Below are 18456 nucleotides of genomic sequence, written 5' to 3' on the forward strand. Positions count from 1 at the left end.
ATACCTGCAGACACTATTGAGGGCAGAAAACTACTCCACCTCCTCTGCATGTTTTTCAGATTAAAACAAAATAATTAATCTGTATTTTTAGTTACAAGACACTTGAATAGAACATCAATCAAAAATAAGGCGGTAAAGCACAGAGCTCCTTGTAAAAATGCAGATACAAAAACTCATCATCAAAAATCATCTCTATTAAGGAAACAATACAGCAGAGATTTGCACAGTATCTCTTCTCATGGAAAGTGCAAAAACCAATTTTATCATAATTTCTCATTTGTTAGATTGATTTAAATGTCACTATGGCTTTTTTTTACTCAAAAAACATACAGAGGAAGATGAAGTAACCCTAAACATACCTTCCATACCATTGCCAGAACCACGGTCTACCACATTGCAGATACTGTAGTGTGAATTTTAAGAGAATTTGTTTTGCAGATCCGATAATGACGTTCTGCTCTGGCGATAGGCTGAATATCATTACCAAATATAAAAATTTTCCCCAAGTTCTCTGATGTTGAAACTCATCATTCAAAATCACATTTATGTCAACAGTGAAATTTGGGGATTTGAAAGCGCTACTGGGTGCTATAACAACAATCAGAGAGTGTACTGTTCTTTTAAATGTGTGCTGATCATGATAGATGATATCCTATCATCTTTTGTTGTCTTCTATTTAAATAAATATCTCTAGATGGTGTACGGGACATAAAGAAAGCTCACCTGGGAGCATCCCACCAGGCATTCAGACAGCTGTTCATTTAAAAGATAAATTACAGCTTCATTTACAAACTGTAATTAATACACACACCTTCCCATATGCAGTGGAGAGGGCCAAGAATAAACTAATATAACAATAAAACACTCACATTCTGGCAGCTGGGGAAAGTGTCCATTTTTTAGTGCATATATAATAAAAGTTTATCTTTACTTTGAATGTGTGTCACAGTGGAGAGCATTTCAGGGAAAGTTAGAAACTTATGTTTAGTATAATTAAGGGAAGAGGTGTTTCATGTGTTTCACAGGACAGAAAGATAGGCGTATCTATCATAGCCTGAGGCAAAGTCTAAGAAGAAATGCTGTGGATGAAAATTACCAAGAATGCGATATGAGAAGTTGAGAGAGCAAGGTGTGTGTGTGTGTGTGTGTGTGTGTGTGTGGGGGGGGGGGGGGGGGGGGTGACTGAAAGTCTTGACAGGAGATGACAGAAAATTTTCAAAAAAAGGCTTTGATGTGTTTTGAGTAAACAAGTGATTATCATACACAATGGATACAGTAATTCAAAGGCATACATATATTTTTGAGTTTTTTTATCAGACATTATATATTGTTTTGCTTTTATTTTGTCTAGAGTGGGGACACTGAATTACCTTGGTAATTTTTCAGGGATGCAACAATAACTAGCTGAGATTTGTCCTGTGCAACCAGCCCACACAGTTTGCAACAAAACACCTCTGCCAGAATACCTTGAAAAGTACTACAAGAACTTCTTTGCAACTGATTTACCACAATGACTGTGGAACATTTTGTCCTTTAAACTTGAAAAACTAAATTAACGTCCTGGCACCCAGCTGCATAGCATGGATCATTATTCTAAAACATAATAAGCATGATGAAAAGAAGTGAAGATGGACAATTTTGGTCATTGCATTACCATTTCTAATCCACTTTGGTCATGTAAGAAGCAGTGTTGCCAATAGCTGCTGCTAAAAGTGCAGATTCTTTCTTTAGACTCCATATTTATGTCTTTTATACCCATCTAGAGTCTTTTAACCAATTATCCTTAGTCACGCACTTTGATGTCAGTCACTTTGTAATTACATAATATTGCCAGCCAAAAGATTTTAGTTGGTACATCTTAAAAACATATTCTCATTTATATCTACACAGCATGACATGAAAACTCAGACATTGTCCAGTACACACACACACACACACACAATACATGCAGGTGCAACCATCAAGGACTAGAGTGAGTCTATAACAACAAGCATGTCCCTCAGAAGTCAGCAGAACATGATGAGAAGAAAGCAGCCAACTACTAAAGCTGCACACAATACATAAAGCTGGAGGGGAAGGTCAGTGCGGCTCCCCCGTCCACTTTATAGTACTGATGGGAAAATGTCAACTGTGCCATTCAATCATCTGTTCAACAATCATTTAGTAATCATTCCTCTTCAACGCCTGGCAGAGGCAGAAAGAAAGGAGGAGGGAGAGCAACAAATGGAGAGGAAAAAGAGAAAGAGTTAGCATGTGAATAAAGCAAGACATGGAGAGACAGAAAAAGAAGACAAGAAGACAGAGAAGGGGACTGAGCAACAGCCTGCCATTGGTAGCTGAAGCGTGTATGTCTTTGACAGCAGACAATAAGTCCAGATGGTAACTCTTCCTTTGCTAACTTTGATGGATATTTCACATTCAGCATTAAGGCTGAGAAAATTACTATATCACCTAAAATAGATTAGCCATCATTTACCTTATGGTTCCTCCCTGAATGTTTGTTGGGGAAATGCAAATGTCTCTTTTATTGTGCTAAATACTCTCACACCTATGCTTACACAGGGTTCTTGAAAATCATTCAATAGGATTATGTATGAAGGAGTCAAGTGAATAGCCCTGAAATTGCTCCCCGTCTAGCATGATATACTTCATATGTAGCCTGGGCAATGTGTTTGTATGATGGATGGTATTACTTAAACATGAGTGTAGGAAAACCTACCCCAGGTACATTATTTACAGTCTTGAAGAGAGAATGATTTGAGTGGATTAGATGCTTTTTTTTTATCCAGCCAACATGGACTGTTTCACACCTCCATGGCTCATGGTTATTGCCTGGCCATTCTGTACAGATGTAAACACCATTATGTCTGCATTTATCTGTAGGCCTTAAATATCTGTCACTTTGGATGTGTTTTTGTTTGTATATTGAGACAGAGAACCCTCACTACCAAATTTTTAATTGGGTCAGATTTGGTCAAAGCTAAAGTTTGACCAGGAGGAACCTACCACTGGCTGTCAATCCCTGAGTGAGCTTTCACTCTATCAAAGACACAAACAGTGGCAGGGTGATGATGTAAGAGAACTTTGTCTGTTCTCACAGAACAAGGGTTAATGTTTGTAACCATTGCTATATTTCACACAGACTTAAAGGCTTAAAAGGGTGCAGCTCGATGCTTGCACTCCGTTGTGAGACCAATATGACACAAGGCCATGACTCTGGGTTACTTAAAGTTGTGGGCCATCACTCTAGCACCCTTCTGTAGTAGGGGTGTGAGGGCAAAGCCATCCTTACCCAGCCTGACTGCCCTGACACAGTCCAGCAATCAGGCCTACAAAACAACCCCCACCTGTGACTGTCTGAAAAGGAAGAATAGGACACATATAGGTAGTTATTCCTGCTAATCCTCTATGCACTGTACCAACAGGGGATTGGAGAAACACTACCATCTGGGCGAGGCGCAGTCTCAGGATGGCCAGACACTAACACCATCAATCATACTAACTGGCAAGGAGGTGGAGGACTGATGATCATACTTAGATGATAACTAAATTAATAATACATATATGATCATGCCTTTCAGGAATTCCATATAAATTTTCCAAAATGCAAGATGTTATTTGAGTACCATAACAACATTATTAACATGTTTGAATTGAGTTTCTGAAAAAGATGTCTTTTTCTTTTAAAACATCTCCTGCATAATGAAGAAGATTAACTGCTGGCACTGACTGGTCTATCATTCAGTATGCTTACTGTAGGCTCATTTAGCTTGAGATACCCATTCCAGCTCATTTAATGAAGATGAAGCGTAATAACTCTAGAAAAGCATATAACTGAGACTGTCTAGGGCAGAATTTATAAATAAATAACAAAGAAATAGGTTGCATCACATTAGGCAGAAACAGTCACAGAACTATATACCCCCAACTGCAATTTAATCATTGTGAGAGTCAGGAGGCAAGATAAAGATTTAATTATAATTGTATTTCCGCAGGCATCCGGTATCGGAAGGTCAGATTGCGATTGGCACTGGTGTTCCGGTTGATCTCCCTCATTCCAATGCGACTCTGTACCGGAATAAAAGGAAAGAACATACCCAAATATCCCCAGTGTAACAGAGACAGATAAAAGCGTGTATAGAGTTCTGATAACACACTGGGGAGGAAGTAAGACAGAAGCTTGTAGCCAAAGGACAATGCACTCCTGTGATGCAGCCAACATTAGAAGATGCATCTGAAAATTCTCACATATGAACACTTTTAGTTGTTCTTTTGTTCTGTTTCTTTAGGTTGATGGTATTAACTGTTTTTGAAAATGAATTCAAAATAATTTAATGTCCCTTTCTCTCCTGCTTTTTCGGGCTGTGACTGTGATTGCTGTGATGTGTTGTGTTGAAAAGGTGAAGGAGAAAGGAAAAAAGTGCTCTCACTGCAGTAAATAGCTATATGTGAATGTGTGTGCATGTGCTTGCGCATACTGTCTCAGTGTGATTACACTGTATGCATGCAGAGGTTTCAAAACATATGCAAAGTAATTTGAATGCACCCTTTTCTTCTCATTTAAATTCTTCTATGTCTTTTTCCACCCACGTATTTCTCTTCCTCTCTTATTTGCTTGGTTATGAGGATATACTAAGCACATTCTTCAATTACAGAAAGTTAGCTGTTGGGGAAGCTGGCTGTATATGTGTCTTTCATTGTGTGTGTATGGTTTATATCACTTCATTGTCTACCCCAAGGTGGTGCTGTGCCATTACCAGTCAATGTCCAGAGTTTCCAAAAAAACATGCCTTTGCATAAGAAGCTACTATGTGTGCACGCTCACATGCATTCTCACACGCACAAACACACATACAATTAAGGGATTTGCTTGCAAATCAGACTACACTGATAACTAACACTGATGCATGAGTGCATTTATTTGTGTGTGTGTGTGTGTGTGTGTGTGTGTGTGTGTGTCTGTGTGAGTGAGTGTGAGAGAGAGAGAAGAAGCACCGGAAATCTGAAAAGGATTTTAAGATTAGAAAACTAGATGAAGCTTAAATGCTAATATATGTTGCATGTTAATGTTGCATGTTAATGTGACATTACACCGCTCAGGGGGTTGTGGGCCACACACAAGCATACGAACAACACACACACTTACCTTAATAACTCAAATTCTACAGCAGCTGAAAGGCACCTTAAAACAGAACTTCAGGTAGTGTTAGACAAATGGTGTTTATTCTTTCACATTTTTTGTAAGTTAACCTAGCTAGTGGTGCTGGAGCCTCCAGCCTGGAGTGCGGGTCTAGCTCCGCTGGCCGTGACCGTGTTGAGTGCTGCTAGCTTGCAGGCTGAAAGAAAGCGAATAAGCTACAGTACTGAAACTTCACACAACCACAGAACCCCGGGCAATGTTACTGAAATAAACGTTGTCTCTGCCATTCCTAGAGTAGACCATTGGTGTATGCAATGGAGTGATTTGGAGGGAAAAAAACAACTGTTAGAGAATGGCTTTTTCTGTACGTTAAGCTGTTAGCTGTGTCTGAGCTAAGCTATGAATGCTATCAAAGCTATGAATATTGAAAGCTATGTCCAAGGAGAACATTTAAAAGTTGAACTTGAGGAATTCTAATTCTATAGTGTGAAAGCATTTTGAATTTAATTCATTAACATGCTACTATAATAAGTATCATAGGCTACTATATCACTTTCTTATCTCTCTTCAGGATCATTATTGAAGTTTCTGACAGCAGCAAAAGAGAAGGATAAAGTGCCCCCTCCAAATGCTGATAATGAAACTTTAAGTTCAGTATTCCACATTAATTGATAACACATGCAATGACCTCTAAAGATTATTTATGACAATATATACCTTGTTGTTGTTGTTTTTTTTTTTTTGTCATATCAGTTCAGTCAGTGTCCACCTCCAACACAGGGAGATCGGTACTGATACTGATATCTGAGTTCAATATATTTCACATTAATTGATAACACATGCCCTAGATGTTATGGTTTTGGGTTTAGGTTTGTCATTTCCTGTTCTATTTTGTAAGACTCACCTCTCCTAATGTGTTTTGTAGCTTTACTTCCTGTCTTTGTTTTGCTTTTCCCACCAGTTTTGATTAGTTGCGCCTGGGTATTGTTATGTGTCACCTGTCTTGTTATCTGACCTCACCTAGTGTATTTAAGGCTGTGCTTTTCCTTTGTTTGTTGTCAGATCATACTTCATTCATTGTGTCAAGTCCTCCAGCTGTCCTGGTGTTGTCAAGTCTTTTTTTCCTTTTTGGACTTTCATACTCAGTTGTTGGACTCTATGCTTCTTTATTCTGGATTCTGGATTTCCTGCCTTCTCCTTTGGACTTGGTTGCTTGATTTGGACTACATTTACTGGTTTTGACCCTTGCCCATCTGACCATCCCTGTAAGCCTTTGTTATATGGTCTGTTTTTATTACCTTATCATTTAACTATACCAGCTCAGTCTCTGTGCCTGTGAGTGGGTACAACCCAATCTCCTGCTTGACACCTAAACGTGACACTAGATTCTTTATGACAATATATACCCTATTTGATTTGTTATATCCTGAAGTTAATTATTTATTTAGGTTTTGATTGTCCTTTGTTATTTTGAAAAGTAAAGGTTTTTAAATGTTATTTATATTCAGAATCAGAAATATTTTTTTTTATCTTTATTGATCCCTGAGGAGAAACTCTTTTGTTACAGCTGCTCACTATCACATCAGTGCGCACTGGAATAGAACTACTAAGCAAAAAATATAATACACTATAATTCAGGTCAGATAAATTAAGTACCAAGTGGGTATAAGTATAAAATTAAAATATGTGTAAGTGGATTACCGGTTGATGATAAGTATGTATGGTAAAATAATACAATGTAATAATATAAGTAATAAGTAGTAGTGCATGAACTGTCAACTTAAGTGTAGCTTATTAAGATGATTATGAGACGGTGGATATTGCACAGCAGTAATATAAGTATGAATAAATATCAATAAATTAAACTGAAAACAGAGTATATTGCACCAGAGTATTAAACAGAGAATATTGCACAATTATTTCAAGTATGACAGTTATGTTAATGGTCCAATGTCCACTTTATCGACTTAAGGTCATGTAGACTGACACTTACAGGGAGGAGTTAAAGAGTTTGATGGCCACAGGCAGGAATGACTTTCTGTGGCGCCTGTGGTGCATTTTGGGGGGATGAGTCTTCCGCTGAAGGTACTCCTTTGTTTGACCAGCACATCATGGAGTGGGTGGGAGACACTGTCCAAGATGGCATGTAGTTTGGCCAGCATCCTCCTCTCTGACACCACTGACCGAGAGTCCAGCTCCACCCCCACAGATGCCCATACCTGAAGCACTCGAAACTGCCAAACAAAGGCTCCAAGCCTTAGCCAGCCACCTAAAGAGGTACACGAGAGATAATGAAGCCAGAAGAATAAACCAGCTGTTCGCAACTCAACCTGCGAGAGTGTACACTCAATGGCAGGGTAATAATAGCAGAGCAGACCCACCAAGGCTGGAAACTGAACAGTACTGGAAGAGTATATGGGAGAGGGAGGCATCACACAACAGCGATGCACAGTGGCTGGTCGCTCTGAGAGAGGACCAAAGCAACCTCCCTGAAGAAAATCCAGTCACCATCACAGCGGCAGACATCCAAGAAAGAGTCTCAGGTATGAAGAACTGGACAGCACCGGGCCCTGACAGGATCCACATCTACTGGCTAAAGAAGCTCACTGCACTCCACGAGCGCCTAGCAGCACAAATGAATCAGCTGCTAAGGGATGGGACGCACCCTGAATGGCTTTCCGAAGGGCGTAAAATCCTGATCCTGAAGGATCCCGCAAAGGGTACAGTCCCATCCAACTATCGGACAATAACCTGTCTCTCCACAACATGGAAGCTCATGTCAGGCATCATCGCGGCTAAGATAAGTGGACACATGGATCAATACATGCGCAAAGCACAGAAGGGCATCGGCAAAGGAACCAGAGGAGCCAAACACCAACTCCTGGTTGACAGAACAGTCACCCAAGACTGCAGAACCCGACACACCAACCTGTGCACTGCCTGGATTGATTACAAGAAAGCATATGACTCAATTCCACACACATGGATCACTGAATGCTTGGAGATGACTTCACTGCAAACTCGATGAGGCTGTAGAAAACCACCCTTGAGGCCAATGGCAAGCCACTTGCCCAAGTATCCATCAAATGTGGCATATACCAAGAAGATGCTCTGTCCCCACTGCTGTTCTGCATAGGTCTGAACCCCCTCAGCCAAATAATCAACAAGACTGGCTATGGATACCGACTCAGGAATGGGGCCACCATCAGTCACCTCCTCTACATGGATGACATCAAGCTATATGCTAAGAGCGAGCGGGACATCGACTCACTGATCCACACCACCAGGATCTACAGCTCTGACATTGGGATGTCATTCGGGCTTGAGAAGTGCAGTCGAATGGTGACAAAGAGAGGGAAGGTAGTCCACACAGAAGGGGTCTCACTCCCAGAAGGAACAATAGCAGACATTGAGGATGGTTACAAGTACCTTGGAATACCACAAGCAAATGGCAACCTCGAAGAGGTAACAAGGAAAACAGCAACTGCCAAATACCTTAAACGAGTAAGGCAAGTCCTAAGAAGTCAGCTCAATGGCAAGAACAAGTCCCAGGCAATAAACAGCTACGCCCTGCCAGTGATCAGATACCCTGGAATAATAAGGTGGCCAAAGGAAGAGATACAGACTACAGACGTTAAGACACGAAAGCTCCTCACCATGCATGGAGGGTTCCATCCCAAATCCAGCACCCTGAGACTGTACGCTAGCTGTAAGGAAGGCGGCCGTGGACTAGTGAGTGTGAGAGCCACTATCCAAGATGAAACATCCAAGATCCACAAGTACATCCAAGATAAGGCCCCAACAGATGACGTGCTCAGGGAATGTCTCAGGCAATGGGGAACAGAGGAAGACGTGCTGGAGGAAGGACCATCATGGGAGGACAAACCCCTACACGGGATGTACCACCGGAACATAACTGAAGTGGCTGATATCAAGAAGTCCTACCAATGGCTAGAGCGGGCTGGATTGAAGGACAGCACAGAGGCACTCATCATGGCGGCACAGGAGCAGGCCCTGAGCACCAGAGCAATAGAGGCCCAGATCTACCACACCAGACAAGACCCAAGGTGTAGGCTGTGCAAAGAGGCCCCTGAGACAATCCAGCAGGGTGTAAGATGCTGGCAGGAAAAGCATACATGGAGCGCCATAACCAAGTAGCTGGCATAGTGTACAGGAACATCTGCACTGAGTATGGACTGGAAACCCCGAGGTCAAAGTGGGAAACACCTCCAAAGGTGGTAGAGAATGACCGAGCCAAGATCCTGTGGGACTTCCAGATTCAGACTGACAGAATGGTAATGGCAAACCAGCCTGACATCGTGGTGGTTGACAAACAGCAGAGGAAAGCCGTTGTGGTTGACGTGGCGATACCAAGTGATGGCAACATCAGGAAAAAGGAACATGAGAAACTAGAGAAGTACCAAGGGCTCAGAGAAGAGCTGGAGAAGGCCTGGAAGGTGAAGGCAACAGTGGTACCCGTGGTCATCGGAGCACTCGGGGCAGTGACCCCCAAACTGGAGGAGTGGCTACAGCAGATCCCTGGAAGAACACCAGACATCTCGGTCCAGAAGAGTGCAGTACTGGGAACAGCAAAGATACTGCGCAGAACCCTCAAGCTCCCAGGCCTCTGGTAGAGGACCCGAGCTCGAAGGACGAGACCAGGGTGAAGGACAAAGTTTTATATATATATATATATATATGATTGTGTTGTGAATTGTCTTTTAAAAATAAATAAAATGCCTAGTATTTAAATTTTATATATCAGGGATACTCAGTCCTGACATTTTCTGTGTGAACAATTGCTGTGTGAACTTAAATTGTGCACAGTAAAGGACAAAATATGTAGATTATGTATTAAGAAATAGTATGTTGATATTAATCACTTCAGCTTTTCCTCAACGTGATGGAGTTGAAACTGCGACTTAAATGAGATACTGTATAATGGAATACCATATTTCAACCACTAAAAGGGAAATGGAATCAAGATGGGCTTGCAAGAAAAGGTGATTTAGAAGAATTGCCTCATTTATCCTGCTGCTGTTTTTGGATCTGGGGAATTCACCACATGTTTTAATTGTTTTAAGAACACATGGTATTACATATTCTTAAAAGTATATAATCAGCATAGAGACTTGCTATGGAAATTAATCACAATATTGGATACCTTGAATAATCCTGCTGTGCTGTTTGTATGAATGTGATAGGGCTATTATATCAAATATCATACGATCAGCTCCCAGTGTATGATAAAGTGCTTATCCTGTGAGGACAGCACCTTAATCATACTTATTGCATAAATGCGCTATGGACACTCACACTAGTGCACTAACACTAACACTGCTACCTCTGGATTTTGGAGTTCATTGCTGTTCTCATGCTATTATAATAGTCTTCTTGAGATGAGGACCAATGGAGGGTATTAACTTTTCATTGCATGCAATTTTACACCAAACATATAATGTTTTAGCAGACTTAAATGGCAATAAATATTTTTATTGGTTCCTCCCTGACTTTGGTATTGATATTATGGTAGCACATCTAATCTCTTTGACTTTAATTTGTGCTCTATTATATCATTATTTAACAACAAAAGGGAAAGGAGAAAGTGAAAGCCCTGAAAGCATTTGTAAAATGATGCAGTATATACATCATCGCTTGGTGTTTTCCAAGCTATTTATTATCTCAAAGCAGATTAATAAAATCACTGATGTTTCTTTTTGAGGATTCATATAATTTAAAACCATTAACTGCAGCAGGGTTATGAAAACTATATTTACCCTTTGTAATAACTGATAGTTTGCCTTTGTGAAGTATTTTTTTCTTCTTTTATGATCAGCAGTAAAAAGAACAGCTACAGTGGTGTGAAAGTGTTTGCATGTTTGTCGTACTTAAATGTTTCAGATCATCAAACAAATTTAAATATTATTCAAAGATTACACAAGTAAACACAAAATGAAGGTTTTTAAATGAAGGTTGTTATTATTAAGGGAAAACAAAATCCAAACCTACATGGCCCTGTGTGAAATAGTGATTGCCCCCTAAACCTAATAACTGGTTGGGCCACCCTTAGCAGCAACAACTGCAATCAAGTGTTTGTGATAACTTGCAATGAGTCTTTTACAGCGCTGTGGAGGAATTTTGGCCCACTCATATTTGCAGAATTGTTGTAATTCAGCCACATTGGAGGGTTTTTGACCATGAACTGCCTTTTTAAGGTCATGCCACAGCATCTCAATAGGATTCAGGTCAGGACTTTGACTAGGCTACTCCAAAGTCTTCATTTTGTTCTTCTTCAGCCGTGCACGAAAACCCTCCAATGTGTCTGATTTACAACAATTCACACCACTGTATATATTTAGTTTTATAACTAGATTTGGAAACAAACCACACCTTGAACACATCCCATTTCTGCGCAGTACAGTAGGTACATGCTATCCGTTCACATCCCTTTCAACTCAGTTTTCATGACCAGTTTTTTTGGTTTTGACATACACGTTACTCGAGTTATAGTAAATAGTTTTTTTGCTTATCACACCATGGACTACTACTGGTTCTCAGCCTCTCGTACTGTGACTAAATCTCCTCCGTCCATAATAACATCCACTCCTATGCGACTGCTTGCTTCCAGGTTCTCGACCCAGCACCACGTACACACAGCATGATGATGTAACAACGCAGCAACGCAACTACAGCGGCACAGCAAACTGCTTCAGCCCTCTCTGTGGGCCAGGTTGTATCGCCCCTTGTGCCTACTCTCTCTGTGTCTGATTTTTCTCGTGTGTTTTCCTATTTACTCTCATCCCTGTCCCAGCAGTCCGCACACCCTACCCCTGCACACGCATCACTCCATCCTGGCTTCCTTTCTTCTTCCTTTCCTTCAGCTGCAGCTAACACAGCTCCTTTGGCTCTGCCTGCTCCCACAGCTCCTCCTCCTTTTTCTTTCTATCAACCACCACTAACACTGCTGTCCATACTGCCACAGCCGCAACAAGTCATGGCATTCGCTCTGCTGGACCCACTCCATCTGTCAGAAATTCAAATCCTTGGCAGCAGACTCGGATCCTCATCCAACACTGGCCCCTCCATTTTCATCCACCATCTTCACTTGAACCCCCCAGCTTCTCAACCTGCCCACCGCATCACAACAAGCAATCATTAACAGTCTCGCTCCTAGAACACTTTCATCTTACTATTCAGGATGGTGCAGTTTTAAAAACTTTCCATTTCACGCTCAGCCTGCCATTTCTTTCCATCAACATTATATCTTTAACCAGCCTTATCACTTAATCTCACTCAGTTCTCAAAATCAGAACATCCACCATCCAAGTGTACCTCAGTAGTATCAACTTCTTTATCCTTTCCGGAGCCTTTCCAGCCCCTTCCATTTCTCACCCCCCATGTCCACATGTTATTCAAAGGCCTACGAAAGACAGAACCTCAGCTTGCACCTAAACACTTGCCCTTGACAGCAGACGTCTCATCCGTTGCATCCAAACCCTCTGTGCAGGATACTTATCCTCATTCTTCAAATTAATACTCAAATAATCCTAACTGCAGCGGCGGATGGCCGTCCACCATTGAGTCTGGTCATGTCCAAGGTTTCTGCCTGTTAAAAGGAAGTTTTTTCTTGCCACTATCGCCAAGTGCTTGCCCATGGTGGGATTTGTCTCTGTAAATAATCATAGAGAGTACGGTCTAAATCTGCTGTATAGGAAAAGTGCAATGAGATAACTTCTGTTATACATTGGTGCTATGTACAGTAAATAAAATTGAATTGAAAAATTTAATTGAATTGGATTGAATGAATTGAATTTGGTTCTTTACGATGCTCGGAATTCACCGTCCACCTATACCCCATCACAGCTCGCGAGCCTCCCTGACATTTCTATCGACTCCCCCGACAGCCTCAGATTTAACCTTAAACTAAGCAAACCCAACAAGCTCGGCCTCTCTCACCCCATTTTCCTTCTCCGTTTAAACTCTTATCTGAGCCCTTTCGAACCCATTCAAACCTACCTAAACCAGAGACTAGCCTCTTCACCACCAAATCAGGCAGAGTCGCTACTCGCTTCTGGTTCCACTACCATCTCTGCCAAATTCTGTTCAAGCAAGGGATCCTTCGGACCTTCCACATCAGAGCCACTTCAACCGCTTCCAGTCAAGGAATCCCAGACCACACCATAAAAATGATTGGCCACTTGTCTTCCCAAGCTTACCACAGCTACATCCACAGCCACCTCAGCGACATCCAAAGAGCTCATTCTTACTTATTCCCACAAAGTTAACTTTGGAGCATTATGAAGCAGAAGCTCATCAAGACGTGCCTCACCCTGAGTCTTGACCCCCAGGTTCCTAACCACTCCAGCCCATCACAACTCTAATCGACCCCTAATCATCCCACCATACACAACCCTCATCCTATCCTTCCCGAATCCTCTTGCCAGTCTAGCTTGTCACATTCGCCCATTCGATTCTCAACTACATCCATCTTGACATGCAACTATGTCTGACATTTCCATCCATTCTTCTGACACTTTCTTAATCTCCTAATCACTTCAAATTCAGCATGACCAACCAGTCTCATCCATCCCTCATCCCTCCCTCCGGACCCTCAATCCATCCCTCCTACATCATCTTGGTTCTCCTTCATCCATAATACACAACAAACTATTCTAAATCCATGTCTTTATTGGTTGTCTTTTCTTAGTGAAATTAAGTTTTATAACTAGATTCAGGAACAAAGACCACGCCTTGAACACATCCCATTTCCAAGTACAAGTATTTATCACACATTATCCGTTCATTTCCCTTTCGACTTAGTTTTCACTCCCCTGGTTCCCTCCTGTCTTCCTACCACCAGCTGGCTCCAGTCAGTCAATTATCTTACGCCTCCATCCATCCGTCCATGATCCCGATCTCTCCCATCATCCATTCACCACTCACTCTTCCTCCCCTCATCCTCTCATCCCTCTACCCTCAGCCCCTCATCCCCTCATCTCTTGACCATCACCCCCTATCCCTTCATCCCTTATCCCTCCCTCAACTAACATTGCTAGTTAAATGTTTGTAAGGTAACACTTTTCATGTTAGTCCAACAAAAATTAATAAACAGAGAGAGCAAACAGAGAAAGAACAAAGAAAATTCCATGTGACAAAACAAAACTTAAGCATCATCAAAGGATACTGTATAAAAATCCTGAACAGTATATTGTCCATTTATCTCTGAATGTACAGTAAGTCTGTGCCACCCCACACATACTGCATGTACTGTATATGTGACTAAAGTGACAGTACTTTGTGAGAGAAAGTGGTATAATTGCATATGTTCCCTCTGGCAAGAAGCCATGAAATAAGAGTGTAGGGGAGTGCCAGACGGGAGAAAAGAGCAATGTTGGCGGTAGAAAGTGACAAAGGGAGGCATGACTGAAGTGTTACATTAAGGTCAATGTTTAATTACAACCCAGCCTCATTCTCTGCCTCTGCTGTATATTTAAGCGGCAATAATTAACCATTGATTGGGCAGGCTAATGACGAGCAAATATTATCATAATGGTGTGCTAACCAAGTGTGTAATAAATGTACTGTAAGCATTTCATCTGGACAAACCGTAAATTCTCCAACAAAATGTAGTACTTGACCAATGGCTGGGCCTCAAATAATAGCCAGTCTATTGAACAAATAAAGGCCAAATAAAGACCAGGGGAATTAAGGTGAAAACCAAAATTACTGGTACAAGCACATAAGTGGTTATACCCATTACTCTGTTGCGCTGAGATTATGTTCTCACTTGCCGTGACATTAATGGGGATCCAACCTACTTTGCTGTGCTTTCTCAATGTTAAGCTACTCTTGATAAAACTCAATTTCCTGCTGATGTTTTACAAAAAAATATCTCCAGGGACTGGGCTATACTCCTCAAATATGATTTGTAGCATGCAGCACTTTTGTAATATACTTAACTTTGATTATTTTCTATTCTCTTAATTTCTCTTACCTTTGTCCTTTTTTTTTACATGTCAGAGGCATGTTTTTGGAGGTTTTTTTGGTCTGGTCTCTCAAATTGCTTGTTGCATGAACATAGTGTATGAATAACAGTCAGGTTACTTGTCTATCCTATCAAAACTTCTCCAGTCAAATGATACCTGCATTCAATCCTTTTTGTATTCAAATCTAGAAAAAGATGACTATTTGTATGGTTTTGCTCGCAGCCAGTCACCACAAGCAATCTTTAATTTAATGCGACAAATGATTGGCCCGCTACCGCGGCTTCATAAAGTCTGTGGTGGTGAAGTTGAGCGTGGCGTATTTTACAGAGTTGGCAGTTCAGCGTGCCAAGATGCCACCAAAACCTTCGAAAGTATGGCTATACTACATGCCTGTGGTGTCTGATAAAAATAAATGCATACATGTGGAAGGATTATTTCAGGAAAAACTGGGAACAGACACAGTAACATGATTAAGCACCTCATCAAGCATGCAGAAAGCTGCATCGTGTTCACAAGGCCAATGGCTTCTTCAACACCAGCGACATCTTCTCCTCAAGAGGACACGCTGCTGTTGATTACTTCAGATAAATAGTTACTAGGCTAACAGTACTCATCTTTTGTGTGTTAAAACTTAGCCACAATTTTACCAGTAGTTTTAGCCTCTGTAGCAGCTAAATGTGTTTGGTTAATGTTGGCTCCCTTAACTATGCTTAATGTTAAGATCCCCTTGCTACTACCACAAGGGAGAGAGTGCAGGCTGAGTTGAAGGAGACTGAGCATGTGGCGCTTGTAGCCTAGTACCACTTCATTACAGTCACTGTCTACTCACCAGTTGTGGAGAACACAACACATGTAAGATTCCCATATTACTACTTACCATTCATTACTTACTCAACACTTAAATAGACCAAACAAAGTACTTAGAAGATCACAGTTCTTTTTACCTTGATACTTACCTTTATAGACTGCTGTGACTGCGAGTCACTCCATGTCTGACTGCACTGGGGGAGCTGTTTGCTGAGGAAGACCTGGCCCTTAAAAACATCCAGGCAGCGCCACTCCTTGACCGATTAGAGACGGCACAGAAGGAGCTTGAACTCTACAGAGCTCCACCTGCAGAGCTGACCTCCACCAATCCCAATCTTGTTTAACATGGCCTCTAATTATACATGTGTCCAGGCATCCTTCACTCCAGCAGAGCGATTATTCTCAATTGCTGGAGACACAATCAGCCAGGAAAGAGCATGCCTTGCCCCAGAGAAGGCTGACATGCTAATATTTCTTAGAAAGAACTGTTAAGGACTGAGTGGCTAGTGGCTAGATTGAGAATGTTGGTTGTGATGTTTAAAATTACACTGCCCAAATGCTTCATTGTATTGTTTTCTAAAGTTATTTAATAAATATTTCAATCATTTGAACACTTTCAAAGTGTATTCTCATAAAAATTGTTTGGATGGGGAGGAGTGGTGGCATTTTACGCACCTGAATGCTTCGATTAACATGAGGGATTTCGAATGAAGTAGAAAATAAAATAAAAAAAGGTATTGAATGAAGTACTCTATTGGTATTGGTTTCACTTAGGATACTAAGGATACTGGTATTGGTACCGTAATTTTTTAAACAATAACCAGCACTATGTCTAGCATACTGTTTTCCAATGCCTTTTACAAATTTACTATAAATTCATTAGTCAATGAAAAAAAGAACTTGAACTATTCTGCCCTGAGTAGTACTGGGCATGGGTCTTCCTGACCATGAATTGCCTTTATATACCATGCATCTTTCATCTGAGCCTGTGTAGTACGAGTGCACACAAGAATAGAATGTATGTAACTATGCATTTTTAAATGAAACAAGGTTTTGAATTCCAAAATCATTGTAAAATGTCAAAAATAAAAATGATAAAAGATGAGCTTCTTATAAACAACTCATTGACAAATGTTTTGCTACAAACGCACTCTTTTGTTCTTTTTAGATTAGTGTGTTGACACACATACAATATCTATTGATTCCATGGTGCCTTTGATGTGCAGGTGGTGTGGCAGGGTTTTTGATTGTGAGCTTATTTTTATGTACAACATCTTATGTACAATTTTTATGTATAACTGTGTCCATTCTAATTCATTTGCATGTTTGTATCCTTGTTTTGTTGTGTGTGTGTGTGTGTGTGTGTGTGTGTGTGTGTGTGTGAGTGAGTGTGTACAGACAAAGACCAACCAACGCTCCTCATTCACTAGATTGCTGTACAGTAGGCAGGGACCGATCCATATTTAATTTATTTCTATCCATAATTCACAGACCATCCCTCAGTGCCTTACAAGTGAGGGACTCTTAATAGGATGGGACATCTCTCACTCTCTCACACATCTGGCTCCAGTCAGATCTCTTTTTCGTGTTTTTCTTTATCTTAATATTTTCTTTCACACAGATAGTTTGGCTTCAATATCAGTCAACCTCCGCTGTCCTAAGCAACATTCCAGTGTTTATCAGTAGCTATTATGGAGCAAGAAGGTTCCAACACATTCACAATCCAAATAGCTTGGATCAGAGAAAGTTCTCAGAATCCAGTTTCCAGCTAATCTGCTATCCTATAAAAGGTGACCTTTCAGACTTCTGTTTGCCATTGTCTACACATACACACAATGTACAACACACGCATGTTACAACGTTTACAATTTACATTCCAAAGGTGGATTGATCCACTAGCTGGAATAAACAGTGTTTACGTATCTAACATGTTTTGGATCACTGCATTATTTCACTACTGTAAATTACAATATCCAGAAGGGTTACAGAATTTATGTTTTGGTTTGGGATTCTGTATCTTTTGTCTGTTTATTACAATTCAATTAAGTGTGTATTTTCAGATTGTGTGTATCAAGCTTGATTTCCACAGACATACCATCAGATATTTCACTTTACCACCGAGTTGTAAATGTGAGACACTTGGATGCATGTACCGTAGATACGCTTCACTACCCTTCATTTACATGAAAGTTTTGTGGGCTCAAAGGTGACAAGGGAGGTGTAAATGTTGTGACACATGATCTAAAATTATTATCTATTAGCTGATTAATCAGTGCACTAATTAACTAGTTAGTTTATCTATTAAGTAGTTCATCTATTGAAGTTATCCAACCATATCAGATCTTACAGACTCCCTCCCTCTTACTAATCAACTAACGTATAGTAGCTATGCAGCCATTTTAATCTTGCATAATATACCCCCCCCCCACCCACCCAAACCTGTAATCTCAATTATCAACTTTCACTACATGTAATTTAGCAAATATCATATTAGGACTATTCTCACCTCCCCCAGGCTTCACA

The 18456-nt window shown here is 40.7% G+C and overlaps 1 long non-coding RNA gene across 1 annotated transcript; it reads left to right on the forward strand.

Moving 5' to 3' along the window:
- Positions 1 to 6143: 6143 nt before the first annotated feature.
- LOC122879383 lies at positions 6144 to 17728 on the forward strand. The gene is made up of 3 exons (XR_006378697.1): positions 6144 to 6405; positions 11769 to 15978; positions 16091 to 17728. It is a non-coding gene; the product is annotated as an uncharacterized LOC122879383 (long non-coding RNA).
- The last annotated feature ends 728 nt before the right edge of the window (positions 17729 to 18456 follow it).

The sequence above is a fragment of the Siniperca chuatsi genome, linkage group LG7, assembly GCF_020085105.1.
Source record: "Siniperca chuatsi isolate FFG_IHB_CAS linkage group LG7, ASM2008510v1, whole genome shotgun sequence".
NCBI classification, from domain to species: domain Eukaryota; kingdom Metazoa; phylum Chordata; class Actinopteri; order Centrarchiformes; family Sinipercidae; genus Siniperca; species Siniperca chuatsi.